The sequence below is a fragment of the Canis lupus genome, chromosome 15, assembly GCF_003254725.2.
Source record: "Canis lupus dingo isolate Sandy chromosome 15, ASM325472v2, whole genome shotgun sequence".
Lineage (NCBI taxonomy): Eukaryota > Metazoa > Chordata > Mammalia > Carnivora > Canidae > Canis > Canis lupus.
The window spans coordinates 55,166,653-55,194,589 of record NC_064257.1 but is presented as its reverse complement, the minus strand read 5'-3'; the positions used below and the strand labels follow the sequence as shown (position 1 = coordinate 55,194,589).

At 35.1% G+C, this 27,937-nt stretch overlaps 1 pseudogene; it reads left to right on the top strand.

The window, feature by feature from the left end:
• The first annotated feature begins 235 nt into the window (after positions 1 to 235).
• Positions 236 to 27,937, top strand: LOC112654512 (cell cycle progression protein 1-like; annotated as a pseudogene).

Sequence of the window (27,937 nt, the reverse complement as noted above, 5' to 3'; positions counted from 1 at the left end):
AATAAATAACCAGTTGCAGTTAAAAGGGTTCTTCATTTGGGGCACCTGGGTGACTCAGTTGGTTAAGTGTCCAACTTTTGAATTGAGTTCGGTCAGGAAAAAGTGTTATTCATTGAATATCAGGACATCTGAGTTCTTTGATGACTGTGACTCACATCAACTAGTGTCCTTGAGCAACTCTCTGATCTCTCAGGATGCCAGCTGCATTGTCTGTAAAACAGGAGAATTTGTAAAAATGATCTGCAAGACCCTTGCCAGCGCTGAGAGCCTGTGGTTCTGGGAACGTGCAATCAGGGACAGGTGGAGACTGACAAGTAAGAAATGGAAAAGGGGAAACTGTTCCTACTTTATCTTTCTTAGAGAGTAGCTGTGAGGATAAAAATAATAACAAAAATATTGTCCCTTTCTACCTTCAGGTGTTTTCCATCTGGGATTAGATTTTAATTCATTTGGGCTAGCCAGGTGTTCACTTACTATCCCATTGTCTTTCCCGGGCCTCACATCCCTCCATATGTTGTTTACTTCACCTTTCTGATTTGAAAAATGTTTAACATTCGCTTAAAAGAACTGAAGCAAACACAAGTTTTGATATTTTCCTTCTGTCGGTCATCCATTAACATTTACTTTTTTCCCAAATCTGTGAAATCTGTCCTTGAATTTTTCTATCTCCACATTGTTTTTAAAGTCTTTTAAAACATTTTATTACATTTCTAAAAAGAGAGAGAGAGAGTCTTTGTTTTATTCCGGAGATAACATATCTGAACCAGGGATAAGAGTCAATAATATTTTGTTAGAGAGATATTTACTGCCTATTTTTAAAATATGCCCAGTTGTGCCTTATCATCAAATGCACGTAGCTACAAATGGGGCTGGCATTGTATTAATGCAATGAAAAAATGACCAATGCGTTAAGTAAAACAAATGGAAATAGAATTATCTCAAATGCCTGAATCACTTCAAATTTTGAAAACTCAACTATTATAAAATTCTCTTCTAAATTAATGTATTTTGTACAACATAATAGATTGCCTACAGGTGTCTGGAAAATATTGTTAGACTTATTTTATTATATAGCTGCTTAAGGTTGAGATTTTGTGTTGCAGGAAGTATTTTAGGATAAATATAGACCTAAGGGATTGGAATTTTTTCTTAATCTGGATTATAGAGGCCATACTTGTAAGGAGTTATTTTTTCTCAGGATATTGTTTCTTATAAGTATGTGTATGTGAAATTCAGGCTAAATGTTGAGTTTAGTCCTCCCATAGCCTGCTTGCTTTTTGACACATAGGAAAGACCCTCCCTGATACTGCTTAGCACAGCAGCAAATGGTATTAAGCAGGGTCTTTCCCATGTTTCAGAAGGAGCAGCCTAGAGCACACTAGACTACGGTCAGGTTCCTATAGCTGCATACACCACCCCTTCATTCATTCCTAGCAGTTGACTTGGGCTTTTATTCAACATAAATTTTCCTGTACTCCCTGTTAGAAAACCTTAACATGAACCCTAACAACTTCTATGTGTGTATGTGGTAAAGCATCCCTTCCACATGTAGCACCCCCTACCACCGCCACTAACCTGTGCTTCATAATATCCCTTCCTACCTCTCACTAATGACCTCTCCTCTCCCTAAGTTTTCCTTTTCTACCTCTTATTTGGATTTTTTCTGAGATATTTAAACATGATTTTCTCATATCTTCAAAATCCTTTCATTTCAGCTACTTCTTAGTTCTCTCCTAATATCCCCAATACCCCAATTTGGTGTGTAGTTTTTGTTTTTTCTATTTCCCACTTCCTCCTCAGTCCACTTCATTATGACTTTTAATAGCACTAGTCCCTTCTAAGTGGTTAAATGCACTGGAAATTTTTCCAGAACTCATTTTATTTGACCTCTCAGTGGTGTGGGACCTTGTTGGTAGCTCATTCCTTATTGAAACTCTCTTCCCTTTTCCCAAAGCTATATCCCCTGATTTTCTTCTGTCTAACTGGCTGTTTTGTCTCCTTTGATGGTGAATGCTCTTCTCGTACTCAGGTCATGAAATTTCTCAAAGCTGTGTTCTGCACTCTCTATACTTTTCTTCCTCTGTACTCTCCCTAACTCAGACTTCAGTCACATGTGCAGCATTTCCACGTTGTTTCTCTATTGCCTTTTCCCCCCTCGCACCCCCATAGGTAACTCCTACTTGCCCTTTAGCTCTGACGTCAAAATATCTTCTTCACTGTGCTTTCGTAGATTCATATTTTTTTGTGCTTTTGTGTTTTTTTACTCTTCATTTTGTGTGGCAGTTAATCTCAGCTTGTACCTACACATTGATTAATATGACACTGGAGTAATTTCCTCATCCCATTGGATTGTTAAGCCCATGAAAGTTGAAAATATATTAACTTTTGCTTATAACTGAATCTTTTGTTTCTAGGTACTCAAGAAAAGTTTTTATATTGATTGAATGATTCTTGTCATCCTTAAGCTATACCCAAATTGCAAGCTTCTCCATACCTCTACAGGGCCCCCAATTATATTTTTAAGCTTTCTTACCCTCATCCTCCCAGCACTAACTCCTCACTCCTTGTCAATACTTCTCATTAGCTTACATTTCTAAGAAACATCCCTATACTCTTTACCCCTTCAAAAAATGTCTTCTACCTATTTGTCTTATGGCTACTTCTCATGCATCTAGGGGCTGGAATCTGCTATGGATAATTTTAATGGAATGAAGATAGTCAGGTCTAAAACATTGATTTTGTAGGCCTCATAAGATTATCTGCCCTTTTGGTTAAAGATAACCAGCTACATCACCTTCCAGTCTTTCCTCCCTTTGTTGTCATCTGTTGCCATTCTGGTCATTCCCCAACATTTTCCAAAAACTCTGAGTTCCAATAATTTATACATTCATGTGAAATAACTGATGAGTTCTTCTTGTGCTTGGGTTGAACTATTAAACAATACATAGAAGGTCCAGCTGTTAAATGGCAATGAAGTGTGGGAGAGACAACACATAGTCAACAGACAAGAAAATTGATTAATGGGTTATTTTCAGTTAGTCAAGAAACTAAGAAGGAAAATAATGCAAAGTGGTTCAAAAAAGACTGAGGGAGCCAAGTAATTTAGATTATTTGGATGGTCTAGGAAAGCCTGTGAAGAGGTGCAAGGAAACCTAATACCCTTGAGGCTAACAACTTCCATAGTTGCACTATGGAAGTGGTAAACTTTAAAAGTGTGAGCCCTGGTGTTTGAGGTGTAGAGATAGGGTACCCCTCTGAGCATAGGGCTTCTGTTGTTAACAATTTTGCCATGTATTTCCTATTTGTCTTCTTTCTTGCTCCATAACCAGTATACACACAGAGATATGCAAACTAGATGATTTCACCCTTCCTTCTGTTTTTGCCTCTTTGAAATGATCTAATCCACAGGGGAAGGAGAAGAACCAGAGGAAAGCTCAGATATGGTTCAGTCTAAGCCCACTGGTTCACACAGACAGTGATCTGAGTGGAACAATGTGGAATGCTACAAATCCTTCCCTATCTATTCCTATTCCACAGTGCTTGCCCTTTTTTCTGCTTCCAGCACCCCATCTTTGCCCCATACACAAGAGGAATATCTCCACCTTCTGGCTCCTCAAGAAAGTTTCTTATAAGCTCATCATGCATGTGTGCATGCACACACACATGCATGTGTTAGGGATGTGACTGAGAGTTTTATGATTCATTACTTCCCTTTTGTTTCTCTGACATCTCTACCACCACCTTGTAGTTCACTCCGTACTTAAAAAAAAAAAAAAAAAAAAAAAAAAGTAAGACTACCAGTTATCTAATTGCACATGAAAAACACAAAGCAAAACAAAACAAAACAACAAAAAGAAACTTTTCTTGGTCCTAATTTTTACTTGACCTCAATCTCTGTAAGATTTGAGTCTGTTAACCACCCTACCACTTCTTAGAACTCCCCTTCTTAAAGATTCCACTACACCATTCTCCTATGATCAGTGATCCATCCTATGTGTTTCTAGATAAAACTCAGTGTCTTTGGTTGAGGGGAGGAAGAGGGAGGGAGGCAGGAGGAGGGGCAGGAGCTCCGCAGACATCCCTGAAATCCTGCTGCAAGAGCAAACAGGGCTGAGACTCCGAGAGGGTGGTCTTGGAGCAAATATGAACACACAATTTTTGAGATTACTAGAGAAACTTTTTTTTAAACCATCATGATGTAACCCAGATACAAGATACCTTTAGCAACAGTTTGGGGAAATAATTATTTATTTTAAAGATCTCAGAAGCTTTGTGTTAATGGACCACGCGACCCTCAATTTTCATTAACATTAAACGTTTACCAGTCTCAAGACACGCATAATGACGTATAATTTAGGTTTACAATGTTTTAATCATTCTTCTTCCATATGCATTTTTAGATCCTATAACATCAATTTAGATGGAAGCAAAACAATAAAAACTGAAAAACTGAAAAAAAAAAGCCTCAGTGTCTTAAATATAGCACATGCACCCCTTTTATTCCTCTCCACCATGGCAGACACATTCACCACCATACTGGTACCCATCCTGTTACTCAACCCTGCTTGAGTCATTAGTCACCAATATGTGCCTTGTGTCAGTCTCTTTCTTGATTATCTTGTTTATCACATGCTGTTCTGCTTGGATTATCCCTCTTCTCCACCCTTCTCTCTCCCATCTCCTCAGCAAACTCTTTTCCAGGGGAGGGGGGGGGGACAAAAAATAGCATTGGTACTGCCTGCATCATCTAGCATGCCAGAACTCTTTCCTCTGTTCCCATATTTTGACTTCATCATTTTTTCCATGTTGCTCTAGTGTTCATAGTTTACATCTTGTCTTATGACTCTATAACTAAACTGTGAGCTCCTGCATGGCTCCTGCATGGCTTTACTATAACAAACAATAAACATTTGTTATAGTAAAATTTGAAGAACAATAAATATTTGCCATGGGCAAGATTCTTGTAAAAATAACCAATTAGTATATTGATAAAGTAATTTTCATAGAAAAAATGCAGTTTCTTTTTGTTGCTGTTAAACTTCCACTTTGCAGGCAATAATATTGCCAACTTGCAAATAGGTTAGAGCCAAAATTTTTGGATTTTTCAGAAGCATAGATAATGTTAGAACAAAAAAATTAGATATCATTGTAGGGCACTTGTTTATTTTTATGAAAAATCTTTGCTATACACATGGATTTTATATTGGTATATTAGAGATACTATTTAACCATGTTCCTTGGTTTACAGTGGACTAAAGTCTTGATAAACCCATTATAAATTGAAATATCATAAGTCAAAAGTACATTTAATATGCCTAATCTGCCAAACATCATGGCTTAGCCTAACCTACCTTAAATACGCTCAGAACACTTACATTAGCCCCAGTTAAGTTTTAGTTGGGCAAAGTCATCTATCACAAACCCTACTAAATAGGGTTAAAGTGTTGAATATCTTATGTAATTGATTAAATACTGTACCGAAGGTGAGAAACAATGGTTGTGTGGGTGCAGAATGGTTGTAAGTGTATGATCACGTGATTGACTGGGAGCTGCCATTGCCCAGCATCATAAGACAGTATTGTACTGCATATCACAAGCCTGGAAAATATCAAAATTCAAAATTCGAAGCACAGTTTCTACTGAAGGCATCTTGCTTTTTGCACCCTCGTAAAGTCAAAAAATTATAAGTAGAGCCACAGTAAGTCGGAAACTCTAGTTTCCATTAGCTGAATTTTGAACATATTTGTATCATAGAACAACAAAGAAGAATCTACTAAAAATAAATATACCTAACTTTCAGCTACCTCTTCCCCCTTTAAAAATCTCAAATGCAATTTAGAGGAAGATAAAGTGCTGATAATACCGCAAAGGAGGCCATTCATTCCTACACAATTAAACTATTTTTCTATTTTTCAAGTGCCTTTGTGTTTGAAAAATAAAGTTGTTTAAAAGAAAGTCTTTCCTGGAGGCAAATTAACCAGAACATTCCTTCTCTCTCTACCAAGGTGGATGATATACTACTACTAACGGGATTGCTAAGGAAGTTTAAAGTCCAAACAAACAAAAAGATCACTTACAATTACGTTAAACCCGTTCCCTCTATCTACTTGATGTAATATATTTTTTTGTTATTTTCTTAAGCTTTATGAGATATTCATGCTTGCCAGTATTATTCTAAGAGGCTCTGCATACATTTTTTTTTCAAATAAGAGGGAATTTCCCTTTCATTAATGCCAACAAGATCTATCTACTTTTTGTAATTAATCAGTCATATTTTCTAAGAGATATTTATTTTGATTAAAAGGTAAAAAAAAATAACCTGGAATAATTCCCTCTTCATCTGATAGGCACTCTTATCATGTCAGTGAACTTATTTTGAATCCATAAAACTACTCCCACTTCAGTTTCTATTAGTTTTCTGCATATTTGGCAATTAATACTTTATTTCCTACTGCTACCTACGGCTGCACTAATTTTCTTGCAGATGAGGTTTGTCAGTCTCGTTCTATATTTATCCCACTGGAGAGGGACTTATTGGTCTTTTGGTTGACAAGCTTCCTGATCCTCAGTGTGGTCCCAAGGTGGTTTACATGAAGACAGAAACAAAAGCAAACTCACTTTAAATCTGTATCCTGTTGCCAAGCAATGATTATTGCTAGAATTTTAAGGGTTCATTTTCAAATTTTTGCCCCAGATGGATATGAAATCTATGCTGTTATGCTGATTTTAAAGGACTGGGCATATTAACTGAATGATAATGTAGTTTTTGCATCAGAAATGAAGTCTCATAAATCCTATTTGTCTAATTTATCTGTGCAGCTTTTCTGCTCAGCTTCAGTTAATATCATTAAATTCTTATCTAATTATAATGCAAGCAATCTGACTGCCAGAACCAAGACTGTGTCAGCATTTTCTTTGCAAACTTCTAATCTCAAAGGCTTGGAATAAACCAACCCAAAAAATGATGTTGGCTGATACACCTTGGAATGCTAATTCTCATAGCCAAGTGAGTTGTGTGCTTCTCGTTTCAAGATAAGCTTATGTATGAGAAATACAATTATTTTAATGGCAAATATTTCTCATGAGAGGCATGTTTTCTTTTTTTATATCTGAAAGACATCATCAGTTATTGCTATAATCGTAATATACAACATTCCCCTTCTTGGTACTCTCTGTCTCATTCAGGACTCTCATTTTTTTTTTTTTTTAACTTTCATGTCTTTTGGATAGAAGTCCTTTGTAAATTTCCGGGGGGCATTTCTAACTGCAATGTATGATAAAAGTACAAGTAAAATTGCAATAACCCAAAAGTGCAGGTTTGTTTTGTTAGTTGGTTTAATGCCATCCACGAAGATTTTGAACATATTGTGAGCTATATAAATTGTGCCATTTAAACATCACATGAAATATTTAAAATTCTCTGATTATTTTTGTTGAGATGTATCTAACAAAACAACGCACAAATCTTAACTGATCAGTACGGGAGTTTGACAATAGCATATACCCTATACCTACCACTTATAGCGAGATTAAGAACTTCTTTCTTTCCTTTTCAGAATGTTCCTTGATGTCCCTTACTAATTATTCCACAATGCTCCTTCAACTATTATCCAATTTCTGTCCCTTTAGAATAATTTGTTTTATAAGTTTTATGTAAATAAAATCATATTGCAAGTATTATTTTGTGTCTGCTTTTTTGTGTGTAGTAAGTCATTGTGCTTATCATTCTTTTTATTACCAATAATATCCTGTTGTACATATATAACCCTTCCCTTGGATGTCTGGCTCACAGAGCAGATACAAGGTTAACTTTATAGATATATATCATACCGTTGTCTAAAAACATTGAACCATTTTATACTCCCAACAATAATATATGAAAGTACCAGTTGCGGTACATTCTGATCAATTGTTGGTTTTGTCAGTCTTTTGGATTCTTGTTTTTCTACGTGGTCTGTAGTTGTATCTGATTGTGGTTACAATTTATATTTTTCTAGGAACTAATGACATTAAAAACCTTTTCATATATTTATTATCCATTCATAGTTTTTCATATATTTATTATCCATTCATAGATCTTCTCTTAAAAAGTGTTTATTCAAGTATTTTGATTACTTTTTGTCAAGCTGTCATTTTTAAATTATTAATTTGTGCTTTTTATATGTTTTTGAAACAAGTGCTTTGTTAGACATATGTACTATAAATACTTTTACCAGGTTGTGGTTTGCATATTATTTTCTTACTGGTGTCATTTCATGAGCAGGGCAGAAATTTTTACATTTCAAAATTTGTTATCTATCAGTTTTTTTTCTCCTGGAATTTGTGTTTTGTTGTTGTCAGTCTCAGGACTCTATTTTCTTTTAGGTTGTGAAAATGATCTGTTTTCTTCTAGGATCTTTACAGTTTTATGCTTAGGTCCAAGATCTATTTTGGTTTAATTTTTGTGTATGGAATAAGGTGAGAATGAAAGTTCATCCTCCCTGCCCCCACCAATATCCAGTTGTTCTAAGAACATCCATGGAAAAGATTCCTTTACCTGATGAATGGACTTAAATCAATTGTCCGGGGTATATTTCTGGACTCCTTATTCCTTTACAATTCTACTTATCTGTCTTTTTACTAATAAAACCCTCTGTCTTTATTATTTGGGTTGTAATAAGTCTTAAAATCAGGTATTGCAAATTATTTAAATTTGATCTTTGTTTTTCTTGTCAAACTTGTTTCAGCTATTCAAATTGTTTTGGGTGTTCAATGCCCTTTTCTTTCCATAAAAATAATAATAATAATAAAAGTTTTAGAATAGGCACATCAATTCTGACAAAAAAAAATACTTGTTAGAGTTTTTGTTGAGATTGGTACTAATCTGTAGATCATTTGGGGAAGATTTGACAACAGCAATAGTTAATTCTACATGTCAACTTGGCTAGGCTATACTGCCCAGTTATTTGGTCAAACACTGGTCGATATATTGTTGAGAAAGTATTTGTGGATGTGATTGGCATTTAAAACCAGTTACCTTCGAGGGATCCCTGGGTGGCTCAGTGGTTTAGTGCCGCCTTCCACCCAGGGCGTGATCCTGGAATCCTGGGATCGAGTCCCACTCAGGATACCTGCACAGAGCCTGCTTCTCCCTCTGCCTGTGTCTCTGCCTCTCTCTCTCTCTGTCTCTCTGTGTCTTTCATGAATAAATAAATAAAATCTTAAAAAAAATAAAATCAGTTAACTTTGAAAGTAAGGCAGAGTACTCTCATCGGGCCTTATCCAATTTTTTTTGAGAGTCTAAAAGACAAAGTCTGAGATTTTCCAAAGAAGAAGGAATTTGCCTTGATATTGCAGCATAGAAATCTGCTTGACTTTCTAGACTGCTGGCTTGCCCCATGGATTCTAGACTTAACAGCCCTCACATTATGTGAGTCAGTTCCTCAAAATCTCTCCCTCAGACACACACATACATACACAGATATATATACACACATATACATGCATGTATATATATATTTGTGTGTGTATTTGTTATGTGTGTATATATATATGGTTGGTTCTGTTTCTCTGAAGAACCCTGAAAAAACTGTGTTTTGAATTTCATTTTGTTCATTTTATTTTATTTTTTTTAGAGAGAGAGAGAAGGGGGAGGGGCAGAGATAGAGGGAGAGAATCCCAAGAAGGCTCCACTACAGCACGGAGCCTGATGTGGGTTTCAATTTCATGACCCTGAGATCATGACCTGAGCCAAAATCAAGAATCAGACACTTAACCAACTGAACCACCCAGATGTCCCTTGAATTTTATTTTTCAGTTGTGGGTTAAACTAAAGAGAAACTCAAATGGTTTTATGTAATGATATTTTTTCTTTGGTCATACTATTTTCAATTAGTTCTAATAATTTGTAGATTTGTAGATTTGTACCCTATTTATTGTTTGCAAACTCTAAGAGTTTTACCCCCCAACAAAGTTTTGCTTTTCATTATTTTGCTTTATTTTACTCATTAGTTTTTCCATTTATGTTCATGAGTTATTTAGTTGATTGGTTGTTTGTTTTTAAACAATGCTTTTCTTTGATTTTAGGATTGGAATAATGAGTGCTAATAAAAGTACTTCTCTCTTCATCTATTTAAAGAGAATGGACACTATTTCTCCTTACGTATTTGTATAATTCACTGATATAGTCATTAGTGTCTGTATTGCTCTTTGTTGGAAAGCATTACAGTTTATATTGACAAATTATAATAAATGTGGATTTATTTCAATTTTTAAAATTTTGGGCAGTTTTTTAAAGCGATGTTTTTCAAGAAAATTGTCCATTTTATTTAAGTTGCTAATTTTATTACCATAAAATTGTATTATATTACCATATTGTTCAAAATATCTCTTTATTAACTTTTTAATGTCTGTCTCACTCTTACTATTGACTTGTCATGCTAAGAGCTTATCAGTATTTTTTTTATCTTTTCAAAGAACCAGATTTTGTCTTTGTTAGTTTTCTCTATTTTTGTCTATTTTCTATTTCATTCATTTCACATTTATTTTTATGATCTTATTTATTCTGCTTTATCTTCTTAAGACAGAACCTTAAGTCACTGATTTAACTATTTTAAAATACATTTTCTAATATGGACAATATAAAACTGTAAAAATAGCATTAGCTTATATTCTACAATATTATGCTGTTCCTTCATTATCATCTAGTTCAAAATATTTTCAAATTTTACTTGCAATTTTTTTCTTTTTTTAACCTTTGTATTTAAAGTGTGTTATTAATTTCCAATTTTGTGGGAATTTCTTTTAGATATCTTATTGCTATAGATTTCTGATTTAATTCTCTTATGGGCAGAAAACATTATCTGTGTGAGTTCAGTGCATTTTAATTTTATTGAGATCTATTTTATGCTATAATACCTGATTTATATTGGTAAATATTGTATGTAAACTTGAATAAAATTAATTTCTCAGATTTTCAGTTGTAATATTCCATAGATGTAAGTTAGGTCAACTTGGATAATACTATTCATTTTTTTTTTAACTTTACTGAATTTTTTTTTTCTGATTTTTCTACTAATTTCTGAGGGAGAAATTTCTGAGGGAGATAATATCCTATTATCATTGTGGGTTCTTTTGAATTTATCCCTAAAGTCTTCTCAATTTTTGCTTCGTGTAACTTGAAGCTCTTTTGGTTGGCATGCACATATTTAATTTTGTTATGTATTCTTAATGAATTCTTTTTTATCATTATGACTTGCCTCCCTTTATTTCTTTGTCTTGGAGTCTATTTTGAGTTTTATTAATACAACATTCATTTTCTTAAACTAAGAATTTGCATTTGTTTGTCTTTTCCCATACTTTATTTTCAGTGTGTATGTGCTCAATCCCAAGATCATGACCAGAGCTAAAGACAGACACACCTAACTGGTTGAATCTGTACCCCTATACATATCTTTTTAATTAAAAAAAAAAATAGGATTCTTGCAAATTGCATATACTGGAATCTTGCTTTTTCTATAATCCAATTTGACAATCTTTTGCTTTTAAATGGGGTGTCAGTCCATTTATTTTTAATGTAGTTTTTGACATGGTTGAGTTTAAATATTCCATCATGACAAGTATTTTATACTTGTTATTTTTCTTATGTTTCTCAATTTCTGCTTTATTTCAGTAAATTTTTAGAAATTAAAAATATTCTATTTTATCTTCTGCATTAGAGTTTTTGACTATGACACTTTGTGTTAGTTTTTGTTGGTTTCTCTAGAGTACAATGTAAAAACCTTATTATATTTACCATTCAACCACCATCTTGTTTTTGTTGACATGTATTTTACTACAGCATATGCTAAAATCTCACAATAAATTGTTTTCATTTTTTCTAGAATGCTTAACAATCTCAACGATCTTTAATGATAAGTAAGGAAAAAATGCAGATATATGTCATATGCTATATATGTATATGTAACATTATATTTACATATATATTTATATGTATATATAAAACCTTTTACCCTTACTCTGATTATTATTGCGCATAATTTGGTTATATTTTGTTAATTTTCAACAGCCTTAATGGACTTTTAATACTTTAATTATTAAAATAATAAATACATATTTTATGCAAAAGGTTTTTTTTTTAAGATTTTTTGTATTTATTCATTAGAGACACACAGAGAGAGGCAGAGACATAGGCAGAGGGAGAAGCAGGCTCCATGCAGGGAGCTTCCATGCATACTCGATCACGGTACCCCCAAGATCATGCCCTTAGCGGAAGGCAGACGCTCAACCGCTGAGCCACCCAGGGATTCCCAAAAGCTTTTTAAAAAAGTGTTATTCAATAGCAATTTACTTATTGTACAAGATTAAAAATCATAGTATTCTTATTTATAAATAAATATATTTGCCAGTATTCCCATTTTTCTTTTTACTGTGTAATTATTTGTGACTCCGTGTGAGATTTTGCCATTCTTTGCTTGTGAGTCCATCGTTGTTGGTTTGGTTTTCCAATATGCATTCCAAACCCCTTCTATCTTCCAGACTCCTTTCCTACAGATACTAGGAAGCTTTTTTTTTTTCTTCAGATTTTGTTTATTTATTCATGAGAGACACAGAGAGAGAGGCAGAGACACAGGCAGAGGGAGAAGCAGGCTCCATGTGGGGAGCCCAACATGGGACTCGATCCTGTGACCCCAGGGTCATGCCCTAAATGAAGGCCAACGCTCAACGGCTGAGCCACCCAGGTGCTCCCAGATACTAGGAAGCTTAAAACTACATTTCTGAGGCCCTCTTGTAGCTAGAGTTCTTTCTGAGACTGATTCTACTACTCTGATGTATGCTCAATAGACTTGGATTTGGAACTGAGTCATATGAGGAAAGACATAGAATTTGGAGATCTATTTTGCTGCTGTGAAACACAGTGGAAATATCATCCTCCAGGAGGCGGCAGGTATACAGCCAACTTCCAAATTTAGCAGCATCTTCCTAATCCAGTGGCCTTTGGATCAGGGCAGGAGCGTGTAGATCTGAAGCCAATAGCTTCTTAATTCAATAGCTGTCACAAGTAGCTGCTTTCTTGGCAGGAGAGTTTGACATTGCAGGGTATCCCTGATAACTCATTTTAGAGTCAGTATCTGGAGTCCTTCTAAAGAATCTATAACTATTTACTATTTCCTTCATGTAACTAGAATGGACTCTCCTATTTAGCAAAATTCTGACCGTTACTTGCAACTGGGAATTTCTTCTATAAGCAACCAGTTAGGAGCTAAATAGTACTAACAAAATTATACTAAACCTAAATACTTTGGAGACATTTTAAAAATGCCATGAGGGGCCTAAAACTAAAAAAGAAAATAAGAAATTTTAAATTTGGTGGAAGTGTCATGAATTAGACACACATTACTTTGTATAGTAACAGATTTATATAGCATTCTGTATCATAGGTAGCAAAAACTAAGAAAAATTAGGGAAGTCAAATGCTTTCATTTGTTTTCATTGATGAAACATCTTCCTTTAACTAAGCATATCAAATAGCTTCCTTTAACTGAGTTATCAAATTGTGATCCTGAGAGATTGAATAAAATATTTTAACTGCTAAGTTGATAAGGAATTTAAAAAAAAGAGAAAGGGAGGTATTAAATGATAAAGCACTCAAATGCAGTTAAAATTAGACAACTCTGAAGTTTGGACCTGATAAGTGATTCCCCTTGGGTGCTGACAGTCCCTTCATGCAGTATCACAGTAAACACCAGAAATGTGCATGGTTACTTTTTACTGATTATTTGCTTGGTAGGATCCAAATCACTAAGAGATATGTAGGTTGTTAGAAATTTGTGGAGGGCAGCCCGGGTGGCTCAGTGGTTTAGCGCTGCCTTCATCCTGGGGACCCAGGATGGAGTCCCACGTCAGGCTCCCTGCATGGAGCCTGCTTCTCCCTCTGCCTGTGTCTCTGCCTCTCTCTCTCTGTGTCTCTCATGAATAAATAAATAAATAAAATATTAAAAAAAAAGAAATTTGTGGAAACGTGGGAAGCCATTCCTCTTTCTGTGTTTTCTCTTGCTTTATATAAAACTCTTTATAAATTTGCATTGAACTATATATATTGGTATCTTTCTACCATTCATATTACTGTCTGTGTCAGTCCAGCAGGTTAATATATTTCTTATTTATTTATTTATTTATTTATTTATTTATTATAGTCACAGAGAGAGAGAGAGAGAGAGGCAGAGACACAGGCAGAGGGAGAAGCAGGCTCCATGCACCGGGAGCCCAACGTGGGACTCGATCCGGGGTCTCTGGGATCGTGCCCTGGGCCAAAGGCAGGCGCTAAACCGCTGCGCCACCCAGGGATCCCCCGGTTAATATATTTCAAATGGGTAAACTATTAAAGTTATTTTCTAGTTATAAGCTAACAAATTTGGATTTCAGATTTCTCAAAGTTTATCAATTTTCTATATATTTCTTGTATTTTCTATACTATTAATTTCTATTGCACATCAGCATTCTTTTTGTTTTTTTCTGCTTCCTTCATTGAATAAATTTGTACTCAACTCAAATTGTGTTTCATTGGGGTCAGTAACATGAATATGCTAGTGTTCTATATTTCTTCAGTTATGTATTTCTTCAGTCATAATAAACATTGTATTATATATTAGAGACTACTTTCCCTTTATATTCAGTTATCTATCATCTATCTATCATCTATCTATCTATCACCTATCTATCATCTATCTATCTAAAACTATATTCAGTTATATATATAACTTTATGTTCAGTTATATATATATAATTGTATGTATATGTGTGCATATATATACATATATGTATATTTATCTTTTATTCATAGGTCAACCTTAAAAGTTATTCCTGTATTCACATTGATTTTTATTACACTTCTTTAAAATTGTTTATAGATTTATTGCTCTTCTTTTAGGTTTTAGATAGGATTAAAGATGGATAACAATTTTTGACTTTGCCGGGAGAGCTGCACCAGCTATATCTGGACTTTAAATTATTTATGTCTTCCTCTATGCTGAATGACTTAGAGTGTTTTCCCCAAATTCATATATTGAAATGTACGGTTCAATGTAATGACATTAGGAAGCGGGGCCTTTGAGAGCTGGATAAGTCACAATAGTGGATAGCACCATTTATATTAGAGGACCTACAGAACTCCTTAGCCCCTTTTCCCATGTGGGGCTACAGTGGTAAGATGATCATCCAGGAAGTGAGTCTTCATCAGACACCAAACCTGTGGTTTCCATTAACTTAGACTTCTTAAACTCCAGAGTTAAATGTGTGAGAATTAAATGGCTGTTGTGTATAAGCTATTCAGATTGTGGCATTTTGTTACAGCAGCCTGAACAGATTGATACTAATCAACCTAAAGTCCTTGAGGGATATGGTAAAGACTGAGTCAGACTAATTCTTAAGACATACCTCTTTAGGTCTACTACAATTTATAAAAATTTTTATGTTGAGTAATGTTGGTGTTCATTTTAATGGTTATACATTATTCCATGTTGAATACTTAAGAAGAGATTTTCCTATCAATATTGGTGTTTAAATTTCTTACTTTTACAAACAAAGCTTCAATAAACTTTTTTGTACCTGTCTTACAGACAACACGAACAGGATTTTTTTCTCTAGGGTGTACACATTGAAGTAGAATTGCTAGGTTGTAAAGTAGGTGAATCTTCAGTGTTACTAGGTTGTGACAACTTCTCTTTGAAATCTTATACTGCTTTATATTTTCATATGCAATGTGTGTTCCCACTAGTACTTGGTATCAGAATTAAAACTTTGAAAGGCTTTTCTCAATCACACTTTTGTTTTCATTTGTATTTTTCCAATGCAATGGCTAATATTTTATATTTATTGGCTTAGTTTTTCTATAAAATATATACTCAAGTGTTTTGCCTTTTCTTTTTCAATTGTTCTTTCTTTCAGATTGATTTGAAGGAATTCCTTATATTCTGGATATTATTCTTTTGTTAGTTTTTTTTTTTTTTTTGCAAATATCTCCTCCAAATCTGTGGCTTAACATTATACTTTTTGTTTTAGATATCTTCTGTAATACAGATATTTTTATTGCAAAATAATGTAGTTTATAATTTGTAGATTATATGTTTTAATAAGGAAATAATTCTCTGTCCTAAATTCACATAGACATATTTTTTATTCCAAGTATTTTTTTAAAAATATTTTTATTTATTTATTCATGAGAGACACAGAGAGAGAGAGCCAGAGACACAGGCAGAGGGAGAAGCAGGGTCCATGCAGGGAGCCCAACGCGGGACTAAATTCCAGGGCTCCGGGATCACACCCTGAATCAAAGGCAGACGTTCAACCACTGAGCCCCCCAGGCCTCCCTATTCGAAGCATTTTAAAGTTTAGCTTTACAAACTTTAATCTACATGGAAATTACTATTTTCATATAAGGTAATGTAAAAATGATCTGGTTTCACCTGTTTTAAAAACAGATAACCATTTGGCCTTGACCATTTATTGCATAATACCTCCTTATCCACTGATAAAGTGCCACTTTTGCTATATATCAAGTGTGGATATTCTCTATATGTATAGATATTTCCCTTTTCAAGTTTTTAATAGTTTAATTTAGGATATATATATTTAATTTCGTAAATAAGATTGGCATGTAATTTTCTTTATAAAACTGTCTTTGTTTTGCTGTGATGGCCAGACATGGCCAGACATCCAGACATGATATTAGATCACAGAGATGCGGACTAAATATTAGAAATGATAGAGAAGTGATCTGGAACATGGCTACTCCACAGCCCTGAACTGCTTGAACTTTTACATTAGAGAGCAGTAGAGTTCAATCTTACTTGAGCTCTATTTGGGGGATCCAATCATTTTTTTGTCTGAAAATCTAATCTCAAATGATCTTATATATATTCTGTATTTTCTTGAGCTGTCTTAACATTTTAAGTAAAACATATTCATTTTTAAAGCTTCCGATTCATTGTGATGAGGTTGTTCATAATAATCTCTTATGATCTGTAAAATGCTCTACAATTACATGATATTTTGCATATCGTATGTTATTTGCGAATCTGTCTTTTTTTCCTTAGTGAGTTTTATTTTGTTTTTGTTTTTCTAGGATTTTATTTATTTTAGGGGGGAGAGAGAAAGAGCAAGTGGGGAGAGGAGCAAAGGGAGGGTACAAGCAGAGCCTGACATAGGACCTGATCCCACCACCCTGAGATGGTGACCTAAGGTGAAATCAAGAGTCACATGCTTAACCTACTGAGCCACCCAGGTGCCTCTGGTATTCATCTTTTTTTTTTTTTTTAAAGAATTCAATTTTATTCTTTCCTAAGATTTTATTTATTTATTCCTGAGAGAGAGAGAGAGAGAGAGAGAGAGAGAGGCAGAGACACAGGCAGAGGGAGAAGCAGACTCCACGCAGGGAGCCCAATGTGGGACTTGATCCAGGTCTCCAGGATCACGCCTGGGCTGAAGGCGGCGCTAAACTGCGGAGTCACCGGAGCTGCCCTGTATTCATCTTTTTAATAATCTTTATTGACCATTGTTATTGATTCTTTGTGACATAAGAGATCATTGCTAATTTCTCTTCTCAGGAATAGATTCTATAGCAGTAAGCTTTATTACTTTAGGTATAAAAACCAGCATAACCTAGAATTCTTTTAAGGATGCAAGTCATTACAAACTTGTTCTGTTTTTTTTGTGTAGCTGTTAGGCTTTAGTTTTCCACAGCTTTGGCTTGGGTAATTGATACATTTAAAATATATATGTATATATATAATTTCATATTTATTAATTGTAATTATAAACATTAGTCTCGTAAAAATCTTCTATGTTGTTGCAGTCCCATTCTTATTTCCAAATCTGTTTTTATTTTGTTTATATTTTCACTATGTGTCCTAGAGATTAGTCTGTTTCTCTGGTTTTGGAAGTTGTTCTAGCTTTTATTTACATAATGTATTATTTGTTGAATATATTTATTTGTTGAATACTACCTCACTGTTTTTTTTAATTTATAATCTTTTACTTCTATTTTGTTCTGTTTGTTACTATTATTGTTATTATTATATAATCCTTCCAAATATTCTTTGAATCATATTCCTAAGTGCTTGGGATATCAGAGGAATGTAAACCTTAGGGGAAGAAAGGGACTCCTTCTAATAGATTTTCCTGGGGAGCTAAGTTTTCATCATGTCCTTTATTTAGTAACTATTTAAATGGCTTTTTCAAAATGTTTGGGTCCTAGTTCTGTAAAAACTCTTCCCCTGTAGTTCTTTGATAAGATGAAAATCATGCAATTTTACTAAGAGATCTGCTTGGGGACAGACTGCAATAATATTCAAGTCCTGATGAATGCATTAGATGTATTGGCTCTCTGAACCCTTGAGAGATAATAATGAATAAGAATCTTGCAGTGGAACCCCAAGTCTTTATTTTAGCACATTTCCCCAGGTCATTTTGATACACAGCCAGTATATCTTTCCCACTGTCTCTAAACAGTAAAGTGTTTTGCTTGAAATAGGTAGAAATTTGTGTGGAATGAATGGACTTTAACTATTTCCCAATCATATGCAAAATGAAGCTGAAAAAAAGTTTTATCTTAAAATCTAAGGCATTAAATGAAGTGCTAAAGGATTCAGTTTTGCTTCATTGTGTTATCTGGTCACAAGTATCTGGTATCCCTTGTCTAGTCACAGAAGCAAAGATGGTTTCTGAACATGAGCTAATTGGCAAATATGATGCATTTTAAATGTACAAGGAGAAAACCTTTTTTAGTATATTTGATGGAGTTTAAACGTCTCAATTTTCAGGTTCCTTTATAAAAATGATTTTGGCTTTGTTAGCAGTGTGGTAGTGTCACTCTAGGAGTGTAAGATTTGAATGACATTTGTGAAAATCATGCATTTTCTGCCAAACTCTTCATAGTTCATGCTCATTTTCAGTGGTCAATTATCTCCACCTCAGAGTCCTACACAAGTGATGTACTTATTCCCAAGGGATAGGTGTCACTTCCATTTGATCATACTAATAAGATTCCGCATAGGGGCGAGCAGCTCTTATGCATGTTGGCAGAGCTGGTCCTGCTGATTAAATGTCCTTCAGAGGCACTCTATAAATTAAGGCACAGATCGGTGCTCCTGATCACCACAGCTCTTGTGCTCTCACACTAATTCTGTGATGTTGGGGAGCTCAGACATATTTCATATTTTTCAATTTCTTTATTTCCATGATGCAGAATTTGGAGAATATGAAAATGCATAAAACACACTTGAAATCATATTAACATTTTAAACTCCAAGCTTTTCTCTGTGAGATAGTGGGCATTTATCAGCTGTTTGATGAACTGCCATCTTTCGAACACCCTCCCAATGTCACATGATCAGTCCTTTGTTCTCAAGTTAGAAGCTAGAGCAGCATCTCTCAGTATTCCTATTGTCTACATGGTTCTGTTACTGAAAGTTAGAGTTTGGGGACCCAATCTGCAACCTTAAACCAACCTTCTTAGTTAACCTCCTTATATCCTTTAATAATGTACTAAATGTTACTTAGAATGGATTCTCAACTCTGCAACAAAGAACTCTGAACTTGTACTTTCTGTCACACTTGCTAACCACATTTTGATTTTCTTTTTGTCTTTCAAAAAATGCCATTTATCCCCAGCATGGGGCTCCTCATTTGATGTTCCTTCTGCCCCAAATACAGATATACTCAGAATTGGCACTTTTCATCTTTAGACTTCTGCTCTAACACCACCCATTCAAAGAAGCCATCCTGGCCATTCTTCACCTACCTAGTGGTCTCTACTATGTTCCTCATTTAGTTGGTTTATGTATGTTCATGTCTCCCTTAAAACACGAGGAGAGAATTCTAGTTTGTTTTGTTTACTGAAGTGTTGTCAGAATCTGAAATAAAGCCTGGCAAATAGTTAATATTCACTTTATATGAATGAATGGATGAATGAAAGAATATGCTTAACATATTGTTTAATTTTTTTAAAAGATTATTTATTTATTCATGAGCAAAAAAGAGGGAGAGAGAGACAGAGAGAGAAGCATGCTCCCCGTGGAGCAGGGAGTCTGGCGTGAGGCTAGTCCCAGGACCATGGGATCATGACTGAGGGGAAGGCAGACACTTAACCGACTGAGCCACCCAGGCATCCTGTATTGTTTTATTTTAAAGAGTTTTTTAAGGACAGTATTAAGAATCATAGGTTTGGGGATGCCTGGGTGGCTCAGTGGTTTGGCTCCACCTTCGGCCCTGGGCATGGTCCTGGAGACTTGGGATCCAGTCCCACATCAGGCTCCCTGCAGGGAGCCTGCTTCTTCCTCTGCCTGTGTCTCTGCCTCTCTTGGTGTCTCTCATGAATAAATAAATAAAATCTTAAAAATAAAAGTATAGGTTTATATTTTGGCCTAGTAGGAGAAAGAATTGAGAAATTCAAGGTAGAATTGAGCTAGAGGCGGAGAGGATATCAAGAAAAGTGAGACTTTTTCAAAGGGAAAATGGTGAAGCCAAAGATAAACCCAAAGTATAGTAATTTGAGATTATCACATGTACATGCCTAGCAGGCATGTACTCAGAACCTCATGAGAAACTGCAATGTATAAAAGAAAATCTGAGAAGGCTAAGATGTCCCTGCCATTTTAATGCTTGGAATACTTAAGGAAAAAGAAGGACAGTTTAGGGAGCCTGTATGGCTCAGTGGTTGAGCATCTGCCTTCAGCTCAGGGTGTGATCCCTTGTGCAGGGATTGAGTCCCACATTGACCTCCCTGCAGGGAGCCTACTTCCCATCTGCCTGTGTCTCTGCCTCTCTCTCTCTCTCTCTCTCTCTCTCTCTGTGTGTCTCTCATGAATAAATAAATAAAATCTAAAAAAAAAAAAGAGCAGTATATAGAAATGGAAAAGGGAAATACAGTAAAACGTGTGAAGCAGTCCTGCCATTGTTGAAAATAAGTTTCCCTAAGAGTTTACATTGCTCTGAATGAAAAGTCTGAAACCATGATTTGGGGATAGGTTCTCCATTATCAAAAATAATTGTTTAAGATTTGTGTTCTAAAATCCATTCCTATGAAATAGGGGATGAAGCACTAATAATTTTTGAGAGAAAATTAATCTCTAAACTTTAATATGTAATAGTGGAATACTAGTTAAATCCTAATACTGACAAACTTGCAAATTATACCTTGTTAATCATTTTTCTAATTAGTGGATAGACATCTTGAAGCACCGTGATCGTTTAGATTTTAATTGTCAAATAGTGTTATCTACAGTTACTCCTTATGTCCTAAACAAAATAAAAAGAACAATTATGTCAAGACAGCAACTATAGTTTTGATGATTGTAGATCATGGCTAATTGGGTAATGGGCATGATTCAGCTCCATTGCTTCTCTGGTCAAAACAATTATGACCATAATTTCCCCTATGCCATGAGCACATATATGTTTTTCTCTCCAAAAAAATCTTGGTGTATAATGTAAATAAGTATATAAAGTTTCTCTCTCAAAAGGAATTACAGATTACACTTCAATTCACTTAAAAGATATTCAGAAATTATTACAACATGCCAATTAATACATACTTACTAATATCCATAATAACATTTACATAGTGTATTAATAACAATGAGCATTTATTGAGCTCATATTATGTATAGGGAGCTCTTACCAGGGCTTTACATAAATTAATATGTTTAATCCTCAGGGTTATCTTATTAGACAGGTTCTTTTTTATTCCCATGTTATATGTGAGAAATATAGCTTTTAGGAAGATCAAATGACTTAGTCAAGTTGGCACAATGAATGAATGGCAGGGTCAGGATTTTCACTCAGGGATCCTGTCACCAAGTCTGTGTCCTTAACCAGAGAATGATACTGCTGTGGTAGTGGGAAAAATAGGTGTTTTGAGTTAGCCCAGCTCAAATTTGGGCTCGAATATCAGTGCTGACTGTGACTTGAGAGCTATTCCTCAATCTCTCTCAAATTTAAAATCTTCATTTGCAATAAATAAGCAAAAATTAGTAAACAAATAAAAGTCACGAAGCCATAAAAATACCTCCTGCATATGTCTGGAACTAGCATAGTGTTTGAAGATAAGGTAGTGTGTAAAAAAACCTAGCACACGGATCAGAATATGCTATGTCCTCAGGTGTCAGTAGTACTTTCCTTCCTGTGCTAGAAAATTGTCAAAATAAACCAGAAATCCTTTCTCTTGCTATTTTCTCCATTCTGCAATTTGAATGGGAGTGGGCTACTGTTGGGAGGCCTCCCCCAACTCCTGGCCCTGACACACACACTAAAACAGATGTGATTGTCTAGGCTCGTGCATGCTGGAGACTGTTATTTCCTCCTATTCCAGAAGCCTGAACAGTATCACTTCCAATATTGTGATTTGCCTCGGTCATTGTGTTTATTTCTTGGCTAATTTTTAAATGTAATATTTAAGAAGAAGAACCCCTCCTAACTGGTATATCTGCTTCTTTTATTTCAATTAATTAATTTATTAATTTATTTTAGAGAGTAAGAGAGAGAGTGCACTCAAGTAAGCAGTGGGGAGGGGAAGGGCAAGGTGGAGTGAGGGAGGAGAGAATTTCAGTGAGACTCTAAGCTGAATGAGGGGGCTCAAGTTGGGATCAAGGTGAGGTTCAATCTCAGGACTCTGAGATCATGACCCTGAGATCATGACTTGAGTGGAAACCAAGAGGCAGAAGCTTAACTGACTGAGCTACTCAGGCAACTCTGCCCTCTATATATGCTCTTTAACATTAATTCTATTGGATATAATTATCTGTCTGAAAAACTAACAAATTGGGTCCTTTCCTTTATCTTTTTTTTTATTTGGGTACAATTTTCTTTTAATTTATTGATTTCAGGTTTCTGGATGATTGTAATAAATTTTCAAATATAAAAGCAGACTTCTTATAGAACTATCATTTTATAATTTTCAGAAATGCACAAAAAGCTTTCATTTGGGGATTCCTTTAACAAATAAAATCATTTTAAAACCCCCAGTAGTGATGCTTTCTCTTTGATTCATGTTATTGGAAGTAATCTGTAGAACTGAAAATATTTCCCCAAATCAAAATTTATAATACTTCTGAAAATAAAAGACTGTGAAGCATTAGATTTAAGAACTTTATAGTCTCGGATTATCATTCTCTCCCTGTTGCTGATTACTATGGCTTACTTCCATTTTTAACATTCAATTGTAGATCATGTAATTAAAAATACCATTAATAGCTGACCACACCACATCACTGAAGAGATCAGAAACTGAGTCTATTTAAATAAATCTCACATTAAAAATAGACTGGCCTATAGGGGTTCTAGTTTGAGATAAAGAGCATGCTTTTTATATACAGGTGTGGCATCAGGGTCTCCTATATAGTGTGACATAAGGAGAGCCATGAGACACTTTTCTCTTATTAACCTTACATTCTTGCAATGTTTGTCTCAACTTTAGCACATTTCCTTAACCAACCAAGAGAAATATATTTGTAATAACAAATAAGTTGTGGATCTACAAATAACATTAGGTAAATAACATTAGGTAAGTTACCAGTCAATTATGGCATATGATGTTCTTTTGTTGAGAAAACAATATTTCTTACTATGTGGTTAATATCATATGCTCTAGTGAAAAAAAAAAGACAGAAGCAAATGGAAATTCAGAAGTGATTTTCTGACATTATGAGAGGAAGTCATAGAAGTGAAAGAACAATGAGAACACTAGAGTGTTAAAGAGATAATAGGGTAGCAAGCGTCAGCAGAATAATTGAAAAGGGGAATTAATTAAATATATATCTGTTTCTTCCTGGGCTATCGGTCTGTTTCATACATTTATTTTTTGTATCCTTTTACCAATATCACACTATGAGAATACTCTAGGGTAGAATAAGTCCTGAAATTAGGTGATACAAGTCCTCTAGTGAGTATTTGTATGGTCAATTGATGAAATGTTTTGCCCCCTTTTCCCGGCCTTTTGTCTTTTTACTATTGATTTGTATTAGTTGTATAGATTTTCTGGACAAAAATCCTTTGTTGGTTTTACAAATTGCAAATATTTTATTCTTACTCCTGGGCTTGCCTATTCATTGTTTTTTAATGACATCTTCAGATACAGAGAATATTTCTTTTGACAAAGTCCAATTTATCAATTCTGTTCTTTTCCAGTTAGTGCTTTATGTGTCTATCAAAGAAATCTTTGCTTCTCTGAATGGCTTGGAGATATTCTCTATCACTTCTTTTAGATGATTTATAGTTTTAGCTTTTGCATTAAAGCCTACAATATATCTTGCATCAGATACTTACTGAAAAGAAATGAAAACATATGCCAATATAATATCTTTGACAAGAATATGTACAGCAACCTTATCCATAATAACCCTATGACAGAAAGCAAATTGCTATGAAGAAGAAATAGATAAACAAATCCTATTGTACTCGTACAATGGAATACTACTGAGCAATAAAAAAGAACATGCTACTGATACACTCACAACTCTGATGAATCTCACACATGTTATGCTGCACAAGAGGAACCAGACACCAAGGAATACATTTCTATGATTCTATGTGTATGATGCCCAAGAACAAACAGAATAATTTTAAGGTCATAAAAATCAGAAAGCGGTTAACTTTGTTACCAAGGTGGTGATAAGGTAGGTTCTTATTGTCTAATAATAAGCAGAAATAACTTTATGGGATTACAGAACAGTTCTATATCTTGTTTTGGATGGTGGTTATATGGCGTATACAGCTGTCAAAATCTATCAAAATGAACACTTGAAATATCTACATTTTATTGTATGTCCCTTATACATCAATAATAAAAAGAAATAGAAGGACATTAAAAGGAGTAATGGCATTTTATTAATGGCAGTTATAATGTGAACAGTCATTTCATAAATAGTATGCCCCTTGGAGTTGTACTGTCTGCGAACTATGGCTGTGTCCAGTGGCCATAGCAATCTACACACAGATACCAGGAGCAGCATTACTCTGACTTGATGTAATAATATACAAGCAGCCATTTAGCAACAGCCATTATTTTGTACTTGCTTACTTAGTTTTAAGCACTTTGCAGCTATTATTTCAATTAATTGATCATTAGAGGCCGCAGTAATTTTTATTATCAACTGACTATGCAGCTTTTCTTTGCCCCTTGCTAATGAGGTCAGTAACGTGAGTCTATGACTTTAAAATGGTGAAAATTCATCAAAAGCCAATGTGTATGAAGAGATGATAAAGAAGAAAAATATTCCTAAACTAGCAAAGTGTGACTGTCAGTTTGTTTTAATGCCCAGGACTAGCCCTAGGCAAATGTTTTAATAGGGAAGTTTATCTTCAGTGTCTCATGAACCCTTCCTCTAATAAAATCACATCACTTTAATAAAAAGCACATCCCTTTTACTGCTGCCCCAAACACTCCATTTCACTTCATGGAGCTTACCTAGAGTTTCTGTATGTGTCCTGTACATATTTGCTATGTTTCTATGTGTGTTGCTCATACTGAATCACTCATTCCTCATAGTAAGCTTGCTTGGTAGGGACATTTATTTCTTCACTTACTTCACATAAGTACTTTTATTATAAAAGTATTATAAGGACATTTATTTCTTACTCACTTCACATAAGTTGGAACTGACACACAAATATTAAGTAACTTCCCAGAAACAACATGGTTCAAACATAAGAGATTCAGTATTGGAGTCAATGCAATTCGATGCCAGAGCTTTGCATCCTCTATCACCATACTTTGTGTCTCTCTCAAATGTCCCTTCATTGTTATACTATTTACCTCTAAAACATATGGGTTTACTCTCTCATTTCTTCAAAAGTGCACTCTGCCTTTCCCCACAGGCATACAAGGTGACACTCAGACACCAACAACTAATAGAGGAGATAATATTATTCATCAAGTCCCTTTAGTACAAATTATTCATAGGCAACCGTCTTCTCTAACTATCGATTCAACCAACATGTATTTACTAAACACTCTGTATGAGAAACTTGTTGACTCTGAGGGTTCAGATGCTAAGAAGGACTCTCTTGGAATATAGTCTCAAATTTCAGACATTTCAGGAGGGATGATATTCTAATGCTGGAGTTACTGCTCTCCTGGAAACAACTCAGTGTTGTCATCTTAAAAACTGATGCCACCAATCCTATCTTTCACTAATTAAAATTCTAAGCCCTGAAGACTACAAAAGAGAAACAGCTAGGGCTTAGAATAGGATCTGAAACATAAAGGTTAGAGTACTTTTTACAGGCTGTGGCCACCGCCACCATGACAGCCAAAACACTCGGGTAGAGATGGTGTGGCCCGTTTAGACCTGAAAAGTATCTGAAAATTCCAGTGACAGTGACTCATCTCATGGTTGGACTGTCACCAATCATGAGGGTTCTGATCTAGAGATAGTGAATTCTGAACATGGTATAGCCAGTGACAGTTGTGGGCTCACTCTAGAATATATATCTTTAGAGCAAGAGAGGCTCTAAGTATTGCAGTCAGAGCAGGGAGAGCGTAGCCAAAATGGCACAGGGTAAATAGAAGAAACTGCTTATCCAGCGTTGATGGAAACGAAACCAGCAATTGAGAGAGAAGAAGTGTCTATTTTGGAAATGTCAGTGATGATTCTGATATTATTAACCTTAAGGCACCTAAGTTAGAAGAAATTAGAAATCAAGAAGCTATAGTTGTTGAAGGAGCATAGAGTTCAGAAGATTTCAACATGGGCTAGGGGTGCTGGGTGTCTCAGTCAGCTGAGCCACCAACTCTTGGTTTCGGTTCAGGTCATGACCTCAGGGTCCTGGGATTAAGCCCAAGTGGGACTCCCTGCTGAGTGTGAAGTCTGCTGGAGATTCTCTCCCTCTCCCCCCTCCCTCTGCTCTCTCTTTCTCTCTCAAATAAATAAATAAATAAATAAATAAGATCTTAAAAAAAGAACAAAACAAAAAACAAGGGTTTTTCTTCCAGTAGCCAGTATACATTCTGTCAGCCAGAAACTGTATTTTCATCCCAGCCTAGTGATGATAAATCAAGTAGTGATGAAACAAGTCATCAGCCTAGTCCTGCCTTTAGATGATGCCATGCTAGGAAGAGGACGTTCTAGTTCAGAATCTGAGAAATGGCTATTCCCTGAATAAGAAATGGAACCCTCTAAGGAGTTGTGTGAATGCCAGTTCAGCAGTGGTCTCAATAAGTGTGTTATACTCGCCTTGGTTATTGCAACTGGCGTGGGGTTTGGACATTTCTATGGCACAATTCAGATTCAGAAGCATCAACAGTCAGAAAGATATGTGAAGATGAATCAAATGATAAGAAGGATTCTCTTTCCCTATGTCAACAGGAACAAGAATATTTTATAGATTATAAGTCATTGAAGGGAAGTCTTGTAAGATGTTGGGCCCTTATTGAAGAAGAGATGTCCTTTGACACTCAGAAAAAGAATCTCGATACAGAGAAGCAGTATTAAACATATCTCTGGAAAGGGAAGAAAAAGCCTTATCTTCATTACAGGAAGAGTTAAGGAAACTAAGAGAACAGATTAGGATATTGGAAGATAAAGGGACAGGGACTGAATTACTTACAGAAAATCAGAAATTCAAGCAGCATCTGGAAGAAGAAAAGCTGAAGACACAGCTTCTTTAATCAAACGGAGACTCTGCAGAAGCAAAGATGCTAAGGGAGGAGCTAGAGAGAGAATGACTAATAACCATGGCTTTAAAAGTGGAGCTCCAGCAGCAGGGCTCTAGTGAGTCATACTGCAACCCAGACTCTCCCAATGTAGTGACTGAAAAAAAGAAAAAGGAAATAGAAATCTTACAGGAAAGACTCACTGAGCTGGAACAGAAGCTAAAGCTCAAACAGCAGCATTCCGATTTGTGGAAAAGTCTGTATAGTGAGGCAAAAGATCAAAATGTAAAACAAAAAAATGATGGAAAATAG